Source organism: Psammomys obesus, unplaced genomic scaffold, assembly GCF_907164565.1.
Source record: "Psammomys obesus unplaced genomic scaffold, mPsaObe1.curated_primary_1811, whole genome shotgun sequence".
NCBI lineage: Eukaryota > Metazoa > Chordata > Mammalia > Rodentia > Muridae > Psammomys > Psammomys obesus.
The window spans coordinates 479,980-494,986 of record NW_026594322.1 but is presented as its reverse complement, the minus strand read 5'-3'; the positions used below and the strand labels follow the sequence as shown (position 1 = coordinate 494,986).

The window sequence follows — 15,007 nt, the reverse complement described above, 5'->3', positions numbered from 1 at the left end:
CAACCACATGGTGGCTCACAACCATCTATAGTGACATCTGGTGCCCTTTTCTGGTGTGCATGCCCACTTGCAGGCAGAACACTGTATAAATAATGAATAAATAAATAAATCTTAAAAAAAAAAAAGAAAACTAAATCTGGGCTGGAGAGATGGCTCAGAGGCTTCAAAGTTCCTAAGTTCAATTCCCAGCAACCACATAGTGGCTCACAACCATCTATAATGAGATCTGGTGCCCTCTTTTGACCTCTTGGCTCACATGCAGACAGAATATTGTAGAAATAATAAATAAATCTTAAAAAAGAAAGAAAGAAATACAAGTCTATCCAGCACTCGGGAGGCAGAGGTAGGCAGATATCTGTGAGTTTGAGACCAGCCTGGTTTACAAAGAGAGTTCTAGGACAGAGAAACCCTGTCTCAAAAAAAAAAAAAAAAAAAAAGAAGAAAAAAAAATGGCACTAGGGAGAGCTGGCTCAGTGGGGAAGAGCATGTGATGGTTTTCTGGGGAACGTCAGTTCAATTCCCAGGACCTATGTAACTCCAGCTACAGGGTATCCAGAGGATCCAATGGTCTCTTGCATCTGTGGGACTCCATGCTCACACTCACAGTACAAACACACAACACATACACATGATTAAAAATAATGAAAAGACAGATTTTAAATGGCTGGCTAGAAGGCTTGTGCACCATGCATAATGCTTTGGGTTTGATTCTCTAATAGAAAGAAAAAATCAACACTATCCTGGATGGTGTTACGAACCTGTAGTGCCAGCTGAAGCAGAAAGCTGGTTGAGTTCAAAATGTGAGGGAGAGAGATTAAGAACAGCAACGGGGCCAAGCAGAGGCAGCACTTTAGATTCAGCGTTCGGAAGGCGCAGCAGGATCTCTGTGAGAAACCCTAAAAAATAATAATAAGATAAATAAATAAACCTAAAATAAAAAAAAAATGGGAACTAGAAACAGGGACAGGACCTGTGACCTGACTAAAAATCACTTCTCCAGAGACTTCAGATTTGTTAGGAACAGATAGATTTCTTTGACTACATCCAGTCTTCACCCAGAACCCCATCTGAGAGACCAAAAGATAAATTAGCAGCTATTATTAAGACCTGAAGTTGGTGGGTGGAGAAATCCAGTAATGCCCTGAGGGGAAGGACCGCCTTACTGCATTCTTTGCCCACCCACTAGAGATAACCATTGCTAGGAAACTGGCCCATCCCCCTAGGGAGGGACACCAGGTCATTATGGTCTGGGGACCTTCCTATAGCCAATCAATTCAAAATGTAGCATTTTGACCAATAGATGCAGGAATTGCCCCTGCCTTGGGCATGCTGGGAGGGACCAGAATCTATATATCACCCAACTAACCTGGGCGCGGCGCGCTCCGCTCCCACCGCTTCGGCGGTTGGTGTTGTGGGCCCAAGCTGCAGCTTGTAATTTACAATAAAAAGACCCTCCTGTGTTTTGCAACAGAGTCGATTCCTGTATATCTTTTGGGGGCTTGCGAACTGGGTGTAACATATCCACTTTCTTTTTCTGAGGCTTAAGGAGTCTGAGGTAGAGTCAAGACTCTCAGAAGCAAGCTAAACCAGTTCCTGCAGGCCTGGACCTGCCCTGCTAGAGAAGAGCCATATTACAGGCTCCTTTTAGCCTCAGCCATAGCCAGCTACAAAAGCACAGAAAACCTAGGCAGGGAAGAAATGAGAAACTGGCACATCAGCACACATCTCCCCAGACAGATGGGGCCCAGTTAGTACTGTGGTCCCATGGGCAAAGCCTAGCTGTGTTCTCTGCAGTGGTAGCTGCTGCCTCCAGCTCCCCAGATCTGCTCCATAGTACCTCCTTCCTATTGGACAGCTCTGCTTCTCAGAATTGCTGAGATAACACATTCTCAGGGAACCCAGCTTTCAGTTTTTCCTGGTTGCTCTGGTTCCCTGAGTCCTATGGAAAGGCCATATTTTCCTTTGGTGGCCGACCTCTTGCCTAACTTCAGTTATACAGGGTATAGCCAGAAGGAATTAGGAGTCTCTAGGTCAGAGTTTGGATAAGGGCAGAAGCTTTGAGGGCTTGAAGCTGTGTGTTGAAAGTAATCTAATTCGTTATGAAAGCAACTCCATTCCCAGATCAAAGAAGGTCACATCTGTCCAGAGAGATTTAATGAAGTGCTTCCTTAATAAATAAGTCAGACAGCTGCCTGGAGCCAGACATGGTAGACTTGGGAAACTGAGGCAGTAGATTTGCACCTTCAAGGGCAGTTTGTAGTACAACTGTACAAGAATTTTAATCCAGCAACATGGCTACTCTGGCAAGGGGTCACATCTGAAGACCTAGATTTGTATGATCCAGCTGGAATACAGACACACCCTTAGCATACACCTTTAGTCCCTCTGGCTAAAATATGGGCAAGACACATCTTTAGTCCCTCTGGCTGGAATTTAGTACACATCTTTAATCCCAAACAATGATGGTCTAATTGAGGGGCAGACAAAGTGACAAATCAGAAAAAGATTTGACAGAATGAGTCAGAGATAGGATATACCCAACTCTCAGGAGAACAGACAGATAAAGAGAAGCTACTTAAGAGCAGTGGGGGGGGGGAGAGGAAAGTTCATGGAGAAAATACAGTAGAGTTTTGGAGTACAGTGCAATTTGGTTGAGCTCATGCAGTTCAGTTTGTGAAGTTCAGAGACAGTTTTTCCAAGCAGAGCAATTGAGTGAGAAGTGGAGAGAAGCCAGTTTGAATCAGTCAGCTTGGAGTGGAGTTTTGAGCCAGAACAGCTGAGTTGAACTAGCCAGCCAGAGTTCAGAAAGACCTAGAAAGGGTGAGCTTATTCAGCAGTAAGTTTCAGAGGCAGAAAACATTCTAGGCCTAGGTTAGCGGGAGGAGCCTGGAAGCTGAAGCTTTCAAGATCCAAACTTGCAGAAGATTAGATTGTACGGAGGCTAAAAGCTCCAGGCCTAGATACTAATGCTCAGCCCATCCGGCAGCAGATTTTCATGAGCTCAAGGCCAGGCTGGTCTACAAAGTGAGTCCAGGACATCCAGGGCTACACAGAGAAACTCTGTCTCAAGAAGAGGAGGAGGAGGAGGAGGAGGAGGAGGAGGAGGATGAGGAGGAGGAGGAGGAGGAGGAGGAGGAGGAGAAGGAGGAGAAGGAAACACTCTGGGCTCAGCCCAAACCATGTATTTGTAAAGCTTGAGTACAGCGTTCATCTCATCCCATCATCTAAGGAAATAAGAACAACTTTTACATGCAACTTTATTTCAAAACCAGGCATAGTGGCGCAATGGCACAAATCTTTAATCCCAGCACTTGGGGAAAAAAGAGGAAGATCTCTGTGAGTCAGCAGCCAGGCTGCTCTACATAGTGAGTTCAGGCCAGATAGGACTACACAGTAAGACCATGTCTCAAAAAAAAAAAAAAAAAAAAAAAAGAACTCAGCAGTTATCCAGCATAACCATCTGAGTTTGTTCCTTGGGACCTACAGAATGGAAGGAGGGAAATGACTTCCACAGCTTGTCCTCTGAACTCCATGTGTGCATTGAGACACCATCACTCCAACAAATAAGTGTAGTTAATTAAGCAAATTACAAACTTATACTTTACAAACAAACTGTCGAAACAAGCAAAAATCCAAATCAAGCAAACAGAACACAGGAAGATCACCACAAAGCCCAACTACTAGGAGAATCAACCTCACATGCAATGCTGCCAACCTGACTCCTGCAAAATTCTCTCCAATGGAAGTGGGGAATAGCTCATTTCTTTTTATTTATTTGTCTGTTTATTATTTAGTGTTCTGCCTGCATGTACACCTGCAGGCCAGAAGAGGGCGCCAGACCTCATTATAGATGGTTGTGAGCCACCATGTGGTTGCTGGGAATTGAACTCTGGACCTTTGGAAGAACACCCAGTGCTGTTAACCTCTGAGCCATCTCTCCAGCCCCTAATAGCTCATTTCTTACACAGAAAGGTCTTTTCTTATTGTCATTATTATTTTTTAATGTTTATTTATTAATTTAGTATATATGAGTGCCTTATCTGCATGAACACCTGCATGCTGCCAGAAGAGGGCATCAGATCCCATTATAGACCGTTGTGAGCCACCATGTGGGTGCTGGGAATTGAACTTTGGACCTCTGGAATAAAAGCAGACCGTGCTCTTACCATTGAGCCATGTCTCCAGCGTCTATTGACATCATTTTACAGTACTGGGCACTAAGGAAGTACTCTGGTCCATTCCTAGTACCCATCTACCATGGTGTGGGGTTTAGATTTGTTTGTTTTTCGTGTGTGTGTGTGTGTGTGTGTGTGTGTGTGTGTGTGTGTAGGTTCATGGGTGACATGGTGCGTTTGTGGCGGGCACAGGGTAACTTTGTGGTTCTCTCACCTTTACGTAGGTTCTGAGTGTTTTTGTTGTTTTTTTGTTTTGTTTTGTTTTGTTTGTTTGGAAAATGTTAGCATTTAACTAACCTCACTGGCTGGCTTTAAGCCACCAGGACACAGGCACCTCCAACACCCTTCATCTTCTCCTCAGCTCTTCTGCTGAAGAATTTGGCCTTCACGATTGGGGAGCTTGCCCCTCCCCAGAGTTTTGTAGTAGCCTTATCACACAACATCAATGATGGGAGCAGCCCCAGTCTTGTTGTTGTTGTTGTTGTTTTCAGCATTGACCCGTGTCTACTCACTGACCAGTGTCCACAATTTATTCAGGTTGATGGTTGGGCAGAAGCTGTGATTCCTTTTTAAGTGGTAATGCCTCATACCAACTTTCCCAAAGTAACCTGGATGATATTTGTCGAAGCTGATCCTGTGGTGATGCATGCCTCCTGCATTCTCGGGGCCTCCTAGGTGTTTGTGGTGCTTACTGATGCCACCCTGACCATGGCTTAGGTGCCCCAGAGTTTCCGAGTCTTCCTCAGTCTGGATGGCATGGCGGCAGCAGAAAGGAAAGAGAGGTTCTGGGTGTTTTTATGCTGGCCCCTGTTGTGTGTTTGTTTGTTTTAAGACAGCACAGACTGGTTTTAAACTCTTGGTGCTTCTTCCTTTTCAGGCTCCTAGGTGCTGAGACCACAAACAGATGTCATCATGCCTGGCTTCCCACATGACTTTAAACAATGCATACTTTTGGGAAGTTGTATGAGTACACACGCCTTTGTACACCAATCTATACAAAAAATTTAGCTTAGGGATTACTGATCTGAGAATGTCATTACAGTACAAACCTCTCCCTCAATAACTCCTCCCCCAAAATCTATAGCTCTGCTTGGCTTGTCCCTACCCCTAGTCCTAAAAATAAATTTTGTAGGATTGGGGAGGTAGTTCAGATGCACCCCAAAACAAAGAGTTTTATAATGTATATCTTGGGAGTGACTGTTTCTTCAACACTCTATTAGTTGTTGATTCAGGAAAGATGCCTCCAGAGTTTGGCTAAGTTCTGGCTCCCTGGGAATATGATGGATTCCTTGGCCTCACAAAGCTAAACAGACAATGTAGCTCCCCAAGGAGAGGCTTGAAGCACAGAAAACTACCCTTTCTTCTTTCCTTCTCCTTCCTTCTCTTTCTTCTGTGATACAGAATAGGGTCTCAGGGTCTGGTTGATCTGAACCTGGCTACGGCCCTAAAGTACATGACAATCTCCAAGTCCTGGGACTACAGCCATGTGTCACTGCGCCCAACTGAAGGTCGGCAAAAGTATTTGTGCTGCCCAGAGACCAACTATTGGCAAATCTAGTGATGATTCTTTAGATTTCTGCTGTGTGTATAGATATGTATGATTCTACAGAGAGTGCAGCGCTGGAGAATGCTATACATACTCTTTGTGAAAGATCAGAATAAAGCAGTCGTAGATAAGGAATTAGACTAGGCTATAGATGTTTTCACTTCAGATGGAAAGCAGGAAATGTGTTGCGTTGGGGAAGAGATTTTTTTGCCTTTGTTCAACAATTGAAGAAAAGCTATGGATTCCTTCAAAATTAATAAAGATTAGATTTGACCATGGGAGACCTTCTGAAAATCTTGACTGCAGACATGAAGGATAAAACAAAACAAAACAAACAAAAAAACAACAACAAAACAGGTAACATGAATTGCTGATCCCTCTACTTGGAAACAGCTTGGAGACCGGCTGAGACATGAGAGCATGTTTCTGCAAAGCCAATACATCTTGTTGGCTACAGAGTCTTTAGGACTTATCATGTCATCCTTTTATACAGCATAGATGAAAATCTATATTACAGTTTGATTCTATACTTCAGACTGGCTTATAAGGAAAGATGAATGCCTTTGACTTGCATAGAGCAGAGAATCATCTTTAGTTCAATTGTGCACACTGCACATTCCATACATGTGTTAATACAGAAATGTAATTACCTTTAAAAGTTTATATGTTCACAGGATAAAAAAGCCAGACACCACAGAAGATAACGCAAGTATCCCAGATGGTCCAACCTCACAGACTACCTCAATAGCTGTTTCTTCAAAAATCTATATCCAGGGGCTGGAGAGATGGCTCAGAGGTTAAGAGCACTGTCTGTTCTTCCAAAGGTCCTGAGTTGAATTCCCAGCAACCATATGGTGGCTCACAGCCATCTATAGTGAGAGCTGGTGTCTTTTCTGGTGTGCAGGCTCACATGCAAGTAAAATGTTGTTTAAATAATAAATAAATAAATCTTAAAAAAAATCTACATCCAGAACAACTTCAAAATGGCCAGTTAAGATGGTCCAAGACTCACAGACAGTCCAGCCAGGACTTCAGTTAAGCCCTGCACTTTCTCCTCACACAGAGACCAGACAAAAACGATCCAGCCAGCTTTCTTAGGACTTGGACAGTATCCTAAATGTTTCTTAGGCTTCCAAAAAGAAAACATCACCAACACAACAGAAAGTAATTTTAAGAAAACAACAGCCTGTGATGGAGTGATGGCTCAGAGGTTAAGAGCACTGCTTGCTCTTCCAGAGGTCTTGAATTCAAATCCCAGTAACCACATGATGGCTTACAACCATCTATAATGAAATCTAGTGCCTCTTCTGGCGTTCAGGTATATATGCAGACAGAACATTGTATACATAATAAAAAATAAATAAATATCTAAAAAAAAAAAAAAAAGCACTGACTGCTCTTTCAAAGGTCCAGAATTCAATTCCCAGCACCACATGGTGGCTCACAACCATCTCTAGTGAGATCTGGTGTCCTTTTCTGGTGTGAAGGTTCATATGCAGACAGAACATAATAAAAAAAAAAAAGAAAGAAAGAAAGAAAGAAAGAAAGAAAGAAAGAAAGAAAGAAAGAGAAAAAGAAAGAAACAAAGAAAGAACAGCCCATTCCCAACAATGGGGTAGGTGGTTTGGTTGTTGTGTGTAAGGGGTGTTTGTTGTTGTTTAAAGGGGTTGGTCACAAGTTGTTAATGTTCTCAGGAAGGAAACAGATTAAGGAAGGTTAGACTCCAGGATCTCTCTTTCTCTTTTTATTTCCTCTATCCTTCTTCCTCTCCTATGTAGTGTTAAGAGAAAAAGGGGAGAGAAAAAGAATGAAAATTAAAAACTAGGGGGGTTTTGAATGATAGGATAAAAGGGTAGATTATTGAATCTACTTTTAAATTAAAAAGCATTCAACAAGACAACATTTTTATATTTGTATGGACCGTTTTATATTAATATAAATTTAAGGTTATTTTTGTTACAACATACTGTATATATGTTTCAATTCTTGTTCAAGGTGTTGCACCTATGCAACTCATTTAAAAATTAGTGTGAAGTTCTAGTCTCCCCCACTCCCAGGGTTTCTATGGGAGTGTACCCCCACTGTCCTGAACTCACTCTGTAGACCGGGCTGGGCTTGAACTCACAGAGATCCACCTGCCTCTGCCTCCTGAGTGCTGAGATCAGAGGCATGCACCACTGAACCCGGCAACTCCTTTTTTTTGTTGTTGTTTAAATAATTTTTATTTTACATATATTAGTGTTCTATATGTAGGCCACTTGCATGACAGAAGAGAGCATCAGATCTCATTTTAGATGGTTGTGAGTCGCCATGTGGTATCTGGGAATTGAACCCAGGTCCTCTGGAAGAGCAGCCAGTGCTTTTAACCTCTGAGCCATCTCCCCAGCCTCTAGTCTTTATTTTATTTTTTGGTTTTTTGAGACAGGGTTTCTCTGTAGCCCTGGCCTGGCCTGGCCTCACACTCATAGAAATCTGTCAACCTCTATTTCCTGAGTGCTAGATTACAGGCATGTGCCACCATGGCTGGCTAAATTCTAGTCCTTTTGAAAGTTACTCTTGCATACTGTTTAGGATAATTAAGAGTTGCAAGTTAGGGGCTGGCTGTTCTTCCAAATTCCCAGCAACCACATGGTGGTCCATAACCATCTATAATGAGATCTGGTGCCCTCTTCTGGCTAGTAGGCATACATGCAGGCAGAATATTGTATAAGTAAGTAAATATTAAAAAATAAAAAAAGAAATGCAAGTTAATAGTCAATCAAACATGATCTTGTTAGGTACTAGTTTTGTTAATTACAGAATTAAGGTTTCTTTACCCTCCTGTAAATGTTTTCAAAGTTAATCAGATAGTAAATAGACAGAGACAAGTGTTTGCCTCTACTCATATACATACTATAGATTGATGGTCTTCAAAAACCTCAGCGATCTACAAAATATGGCATTTAAATATGTTTTAATAATAAAAGGCTTTTTTTTTTTTTTTTTTTTTTTTTTTTTTTTTTTTTTTTTTTTTTTTACAATGAGCCATGTCTGCTCCTGTCAGCACCCCCATTTGACTTCAAAGAAGCTGATGGGCATTGAAGAACCTCCATATGGAGTTTGCTTCAAATGTGGCAAGGCGCTGGGCAAAGAATTGTCCTGCCTCAACTGCAGTGAAGAGGTCGACCGCCAAACTTTACAAGAACAAGGTAAAGAAGTCCTTCATAATTTCCTGTTTCACAGAAATCCCTTTGGGTGACTGTCTGGACAGTCAGCTGTCTCTGTCATTTCTATAGTTTTAGAAGCTGCTTGTTCTGCACTTCCTGTCCTTGCAGGTAGAGTGATCCTTTTCAGGTCCCTGACGGGCTTGAAGGCTAGATAGTTATAGTCCCACAGTTAAGATGAAGTTGTTTAGAAGTTAAGAAAATGTTTTAGGTCTACAAAGATGTAGGTTGATAAATACAAGTTATGATAGGAAGTGATTTAAATGTCAAACTTTGAACTCACCAAGATAGGATAGATAGCACTTTCTCCAAGGTTGCCAAATACAAGTGGACTGGATTTTGTAAATGTAATTCTTTTACCTGAGAGTGTTCATAATTGTTCTTATTGTATATAGTTAATATTAGAGGAAAAGCCTTCTATTGAACTAAGAGGGAGAAATGTTGGAGGATGGTTTTTGTGCACTGTGCTTCTAAATGCTGATTTTTGTGCCCAGAGATCTGGTTCAGGCCAGATGTTGGTTGGTATTGTCACTTCTATGAAGCATCTCCTGTCTCTATGTTGTGTAAAAATTGTTCTTCATCAGTTCTGATTGGTTAATAAAGAGCTGAACAGCCAATAGCTGGGCAGGAGGGGGTTAAGGCCGGACTTCTGATCCCAATGAGGGGGTCTCTGGTGGAGAGCAGGGTGAGAAGAATTGCCATGAGCACATGTATAGGGAAGGAGCCGCCAGAGCAGGTAACGGGCCATGTGCCTGGGAAGTAGACTAGGCCAGAATAGCTGAGTATCTGCCTGGCTATGGCGCTTGAAGCTTATTACTTATATTTATAGTAGGTCTCCATGTAATTATTTGGGAGCTAGAGCAGGGGTAGAAAAACTTTAATTTTACAGTGGAGAGAGAGAAGAGGCTAGGAGGAAAGACTGGAGCCTGGAGAGCGCCTCGTTGTTATCATTCTGCATGGGAGGCTGTGCACTGCATAAGGATTCATCTAGCCTAGGTTGGCCTAGGTAGCCTTCACCTTTTTGTTTTTGGTTTTCCAAAAGGTTTTCTCTGAGCAGCCCTAGCTGTCCTGGAACTCCCTCTGTAGACCATGCTGTCCTCGAACTTAGAGATCTTCTAGCCTCTGTCTCTGGATCAGAGCTTGAACTTCTTATGTTCCTGACTTTGTGTGCTAGGCTACAAGCAGGTGCCACCCACTGCATGGCATGCCATACTAGGGATTGAATTCAAGTCATAATCCTCCTGCCTCAGCCTCCACAGTGCTAGGATTACAAAAGTGTGCCACAGTCCTAGTTTATTTGTGGGAGGAATTGTTTCGTTTGTGTATGCTACAAAAAAGTGCTTTACACTTGGGTTATATCCCTGCCCTTGTTTTTTGTTTGTATGATTCTATGAGACAAAGTATTGTTCAGCACTTACTATGTGGACCAAGATAGTCTCAAGCTTGTGGTGATCTTCTTACCTGTTTCCTCAGTGCTGGGATTACAAGTATATGCTACCATGCCTGGCTACTTTGAAGCTATCTCCTGTTACCCATCTGTCCTTGAACTCTGTAGCACTGGGGTCATCACCACACCTGGTGGCTGTTCTATGATAAGGCTGACCCACAAACACTGTTTTAAGCATTTCCTTATTTACAGACTTGGTCTGTACAGTGCTGATGTCTGCTAATTCTAGACAACTGCCTGTAACTAGCTGTGCCTACATGCTACTTAGTTTCTGCGAGTTCCCAGAAATCACACTTCTGGGTTGATGGATACAAAGTAAAGTTTTCTACATTTTTTGTTGTTGTTTCAAGGCGGGGTTTCTCTGTGTAGCCTTGGCTGTCCTGTATGCCCTTCGAAGACCAGGCTGGCCTCAAACTCACAGAGATCGGCCTGTTTCTCCCTCTCAAAGTGTTGGGATTACAGGTGTGGGCCACCACACCCAGATTGATTTTTTTGTTTGTTTTTTGAGACAGGGTTTGTTCTTGAACTCACAGAGATAGATCTGCCTCTGCCTCCCAAGTGTTGGGTTTGAAGGTATGTGCCACCACCAACTGACATTTTCTACATTTTTGGTAGGCTAAGAGGTCTTCATAACAACTACTAACCCTTCACCCTGCCTAATTCTCATTAGAAAGGTCATTAAAAGTAAACAAAACATCTGTAGTTACCAGTTAAATGGGTTTAGGAATTTTAAATTACGTCACTGATCTTTTGGCATCCATTATCCTTTTTCTTGGGGAGGGTCTCATGCAACTCAGACTGGCTCCTCCTGACCATTGTCCTCCAGCCTCAGTGCTCCAAGGCCACAGTGTGTGTCTGTATAAAAGTGTGTGCTACTCTACTCAGGTTTGTTGTTTTTGTAGAGGACTGAGGTCAGCTGTGGTGGTTTAAATAAGAATGCCTGCCCCACCCCTTTCTCTCCACTACCACTTCTAGGGTATTACTGGAGACCATTAAGAAAATAAGATTCAGAGGTTAAGAGCACTGGTTCTTCCAAAGGTCCTGAGTTCAATTCCCAGCAACCACATGGAAGCTCACAACCATCCATACTGGGATCTGGTGTCCTCTTCTGGTATGCAGGTGTACGTGCAGGCAGACTGTATAAATAATAAATTATAATAATAATAATTATTTTAAAAAATAATTTATGTATTTATTATGTATACAGAGTTCTGCTTACATGTACACTGCATGCCACAAGAGGGCGCCAGATCTCATTACAGATGGTTGTGAGCCACCATGTGGTTGCTGGGAATTGAACTCTTTTTTTACAAAAAAAAAAAAAAAAGAAGAAGATTCAGTCAGGAGCAATGGTGCATGTCTGTAATCCCAGCACTCAGGGAGGCAGAGGCAGGCAGATCTCTGTGACTTCAAGGCTAACCTGGCCTACAGAACAGGACTGTTCTGTAGGCTATACAGAGAAACACTGTCAAAACAAACTGACAAAAACAAAACAAAACAAAACAAAACAAAAAAAAAATAAGATTCTATGGTCCGGTGGTGGTGGCCCTTGCCTTTAATCCCAGCACTCAGGTGGATTTCTGAGTTTAGTGCCAGCCTTGTCCACAGAGTGAGCTCCAGGCAACACAGAGAAACCCTGTCTTGCAAAACAAACAGAAAACAAAAATATACTCTACATCTTTAAAGAAAAAGGTCCAAGCCAGGCATACATACATAATCTTAGATTTTGGAGAACTTGGTAAGACTTTATCTCAAAAAGCAAAAAAAAAAAAAAAAAAAAAAAAAAAAAAAAAATCCACTGGTGGAACTTTAAAATATGATTATAGTTATAATTTTGTATTCTTAGTGTAGGATCTAGAGGGCAGAAAGATTGTTGAGGATTTTCTCACATAACCAAACCTATCTCACACCTCACGCTAAGGCAATCAGCTCTGCTACTGGCAAATGCCCATACCACAAAGTGCCAGAGATAAACCATTCATGAGGTCTGATACCTTTGGTTTGGTGGCTTTAGACAAGATCTCACTATGTAGCCCAGGTTGGCCTCCAACTCAGAGATCCACCTAAATTGGCTATGTAGCTGAGACTTTTCCTTGAATTCCTGCTCCTTCTGCTCTCATCTCTCAAGCAGTATAGCAAACCTGGCTCTCTCTCATCTATTTTCATTTCCTTTTTTTCTTGACATTGCTCCATAGGCAGCTGGCTCCATTGTTTTAGAGCCTGTGGCAAAGCTGAACATATCTGAGTGTGTGGTGGAGGAAAACAGCTAAAGACAGAGATCTGAGAGTCAGAGAAAGAATAGGATAGGTTCCTGTGTCTTGAAGTCTATAGCCCAGTGATCTAGTCTTCTTCCATTTCCTTTCACCTTCTAGAAGACTTACTGCTATGTCAGCAGGGGACCGCGCCTTTCCTCAGTGAACCTGGGGGACCACTGAGGATCTGAACCTTAACACTCAGAGAACAAAGATGCTTCATTGTTTCCAGTCCTCTGACTGGGCTGTTAGTCCTTAAGAAAGAGTCACCAAGTAAGGGGAGTTTACAGAAGGCAGTAGTTGATTGTTTCCTTCCTGGTCACAGTACTAGGGTGTTAATTACATATCTAGATAGTTAATAATAAGCAGCACTGTAAATGTATGTTGGGCTCAGATAATCAGTATTATTATCCTCATTAATCAATGAGAATAAAGTTTAAAATTCTTTGGTCAGGTGTAGTGGTTCATGCCTGTAAGCCCAGCTCTGAGGGCCTAGGGCAGAGTTCAAGGCCAGCCTGGGCTTTGTCAGATACTAGGACTGATAGGGCTCAATCCCCTCAACAAAAACAGGAACATTAATGACCATTGAAGGAATTCTCTTCAGCAAAAGACCCGAGAGATGACAGGAGGAGCCAGCAGCTCATTTGGGATGAGGCAGGAGGCACAAGGCTTGAAAATGAACAAGGAAATTCTTTCATGGCCTGGTGTGAGGGACTGCTGGCAGGAAGGGACTACCATGAAATTCACAAGGCCCTTCTGTGGTACATATTTTGCTGGTAAGTCTGACTGGAAACTGAGGGTAGGGCCAAGATTCCATGGAGTCCAGAGGTCCTAAGGCAAGTCCACTGTGTATCTACTAGATCACCTTTCTCTGAGCATGCTCCATAGAACCTAGTCACATGATATACTAATAACTCAAGAGTCAGAAGGTGGCAGCCAGGTAGAGTGGTGTATGCTGGTGATCCCAGCATTCAGTAGGCAGAGGCAGGAAGATCAGGACGTCAGGGTCACCCCTGGCTGGATAGTGAGCTCCATGACAAGGTTCCTTGATTATCTCCTCTTAAAAAAGAAACAGCAAGTTTCATTTAAATGAAAAGAAAAGCCGTTTTTTTTTTAAAACAAAGGGGGAAATGTGAATATAAACATGTTTTTTGTTTTGGTCCCAGGTTTGGGATGTGGGACTGATTCAGACGGTCCACAGCAGCAGACTATTTGCTTCAGGTGGGCTCTGAGAGCTCTTTGCCAGCTGCTGATAGTTTAAATCTGAGGACTCTGGAGAGAGAATAAATAAATGCCAGAGCCCGGAGAGTGAGGAGCTCAAAGAAAGAACAAGGCTGCTCCTGGTTGCGGTTGTGAAACAAGAAGTTGGAGATCTCCTGAAATGAGGACTGGACTGGTTCCAAGGAAGCCGATGAACCTGACCAACAGGAAGCAACTAAAAAGACTACCCTTAAAAAAAAAAAAAAAAAAAGACTACCCTTACTCTTTCCTACCTGGTGTTGGGGTGTTGGAAGGCATTGAGGTGGGCTAGGGAGAAACAGGTATCTGCCTGCACGTACACCTGCACACCAGAAGAGAGCACAAGACCTCATTACAGATGGTTCTGAGCCACCATGTGGTTTCTGGGAATTGAACTCAGGACCTCTGGAAGAGCAGGCAGTGCTCAGCCCTGTAAATAAAAGTTCTTGGGTGTTTTGCCTGCATGTATGTTTATGTACATAGGTATGCTTATGCAGGGCATGTATGCAGTGCACAACAGAGCCCAGAAGAGGGCATCGGATTCCCCTGGGACTGGAGATATAGTTGTGAGCTGATGTCGGTTCTCAGATTTGAACCCTGGTCCTTTGGAAGAGCAGCTAGGTGCTCTTAACTGCTGTACCATCTCCTCAGCCCATCAGTGGTTATTTTAAAAAGGTGATGAAAACTTAAAAAAATAGAATTTTAAAAAATGGACACGAGCGTTTTACCCACATACAGACATATGTGATGTGTGAATGCCCAGTGCCTATATAGGAGGTGCCGGATCCCCTGGAACTGGAGTTATAGACGGATGTGAACCACCATGTAAATGCTGGGACCCAAATTCAGGACCACTGTAAGAGCAACACTCGCTCTTAACTGCAGAACCATGTCTCCAAACCCTGATGTGTTCTATTCTCCATTTCCTAGTCCAAACACTAATGTTGTTGAGCTCTTGTACTCCAAATTGCTTTAGGAAAGGCTAGTTCCAGGCCCTGTTCAAATGTCACTCTTTTCTAGGATGTATTCTTAAATTGCTTCGACCTACCCTCTTTTTTCGCCTGCAGTCTTTGATCAAGGCCCCAATGTGAGTTTGGTCTCAATCAATTAGAGCTTGTTTGCCATGGAAGGCAGTTTAGCGCTTT

At 42.7% G+C, this 15,007-nt stretch overlaps 1 pseudogene; it reads right to left on the bottom strand.

Moving 5' to 3' along the window:
• Window positions 1-4,486: 4,486 nt before the first annotated feature.
• Window positions 4,487-4,933, bottom strand: LOC129685209 (60S ribosomal protein L27a-like; annotated as a pseudogene).
• Window positions 4,934-15,007: the final 10,074 nt, after the last annotated feature.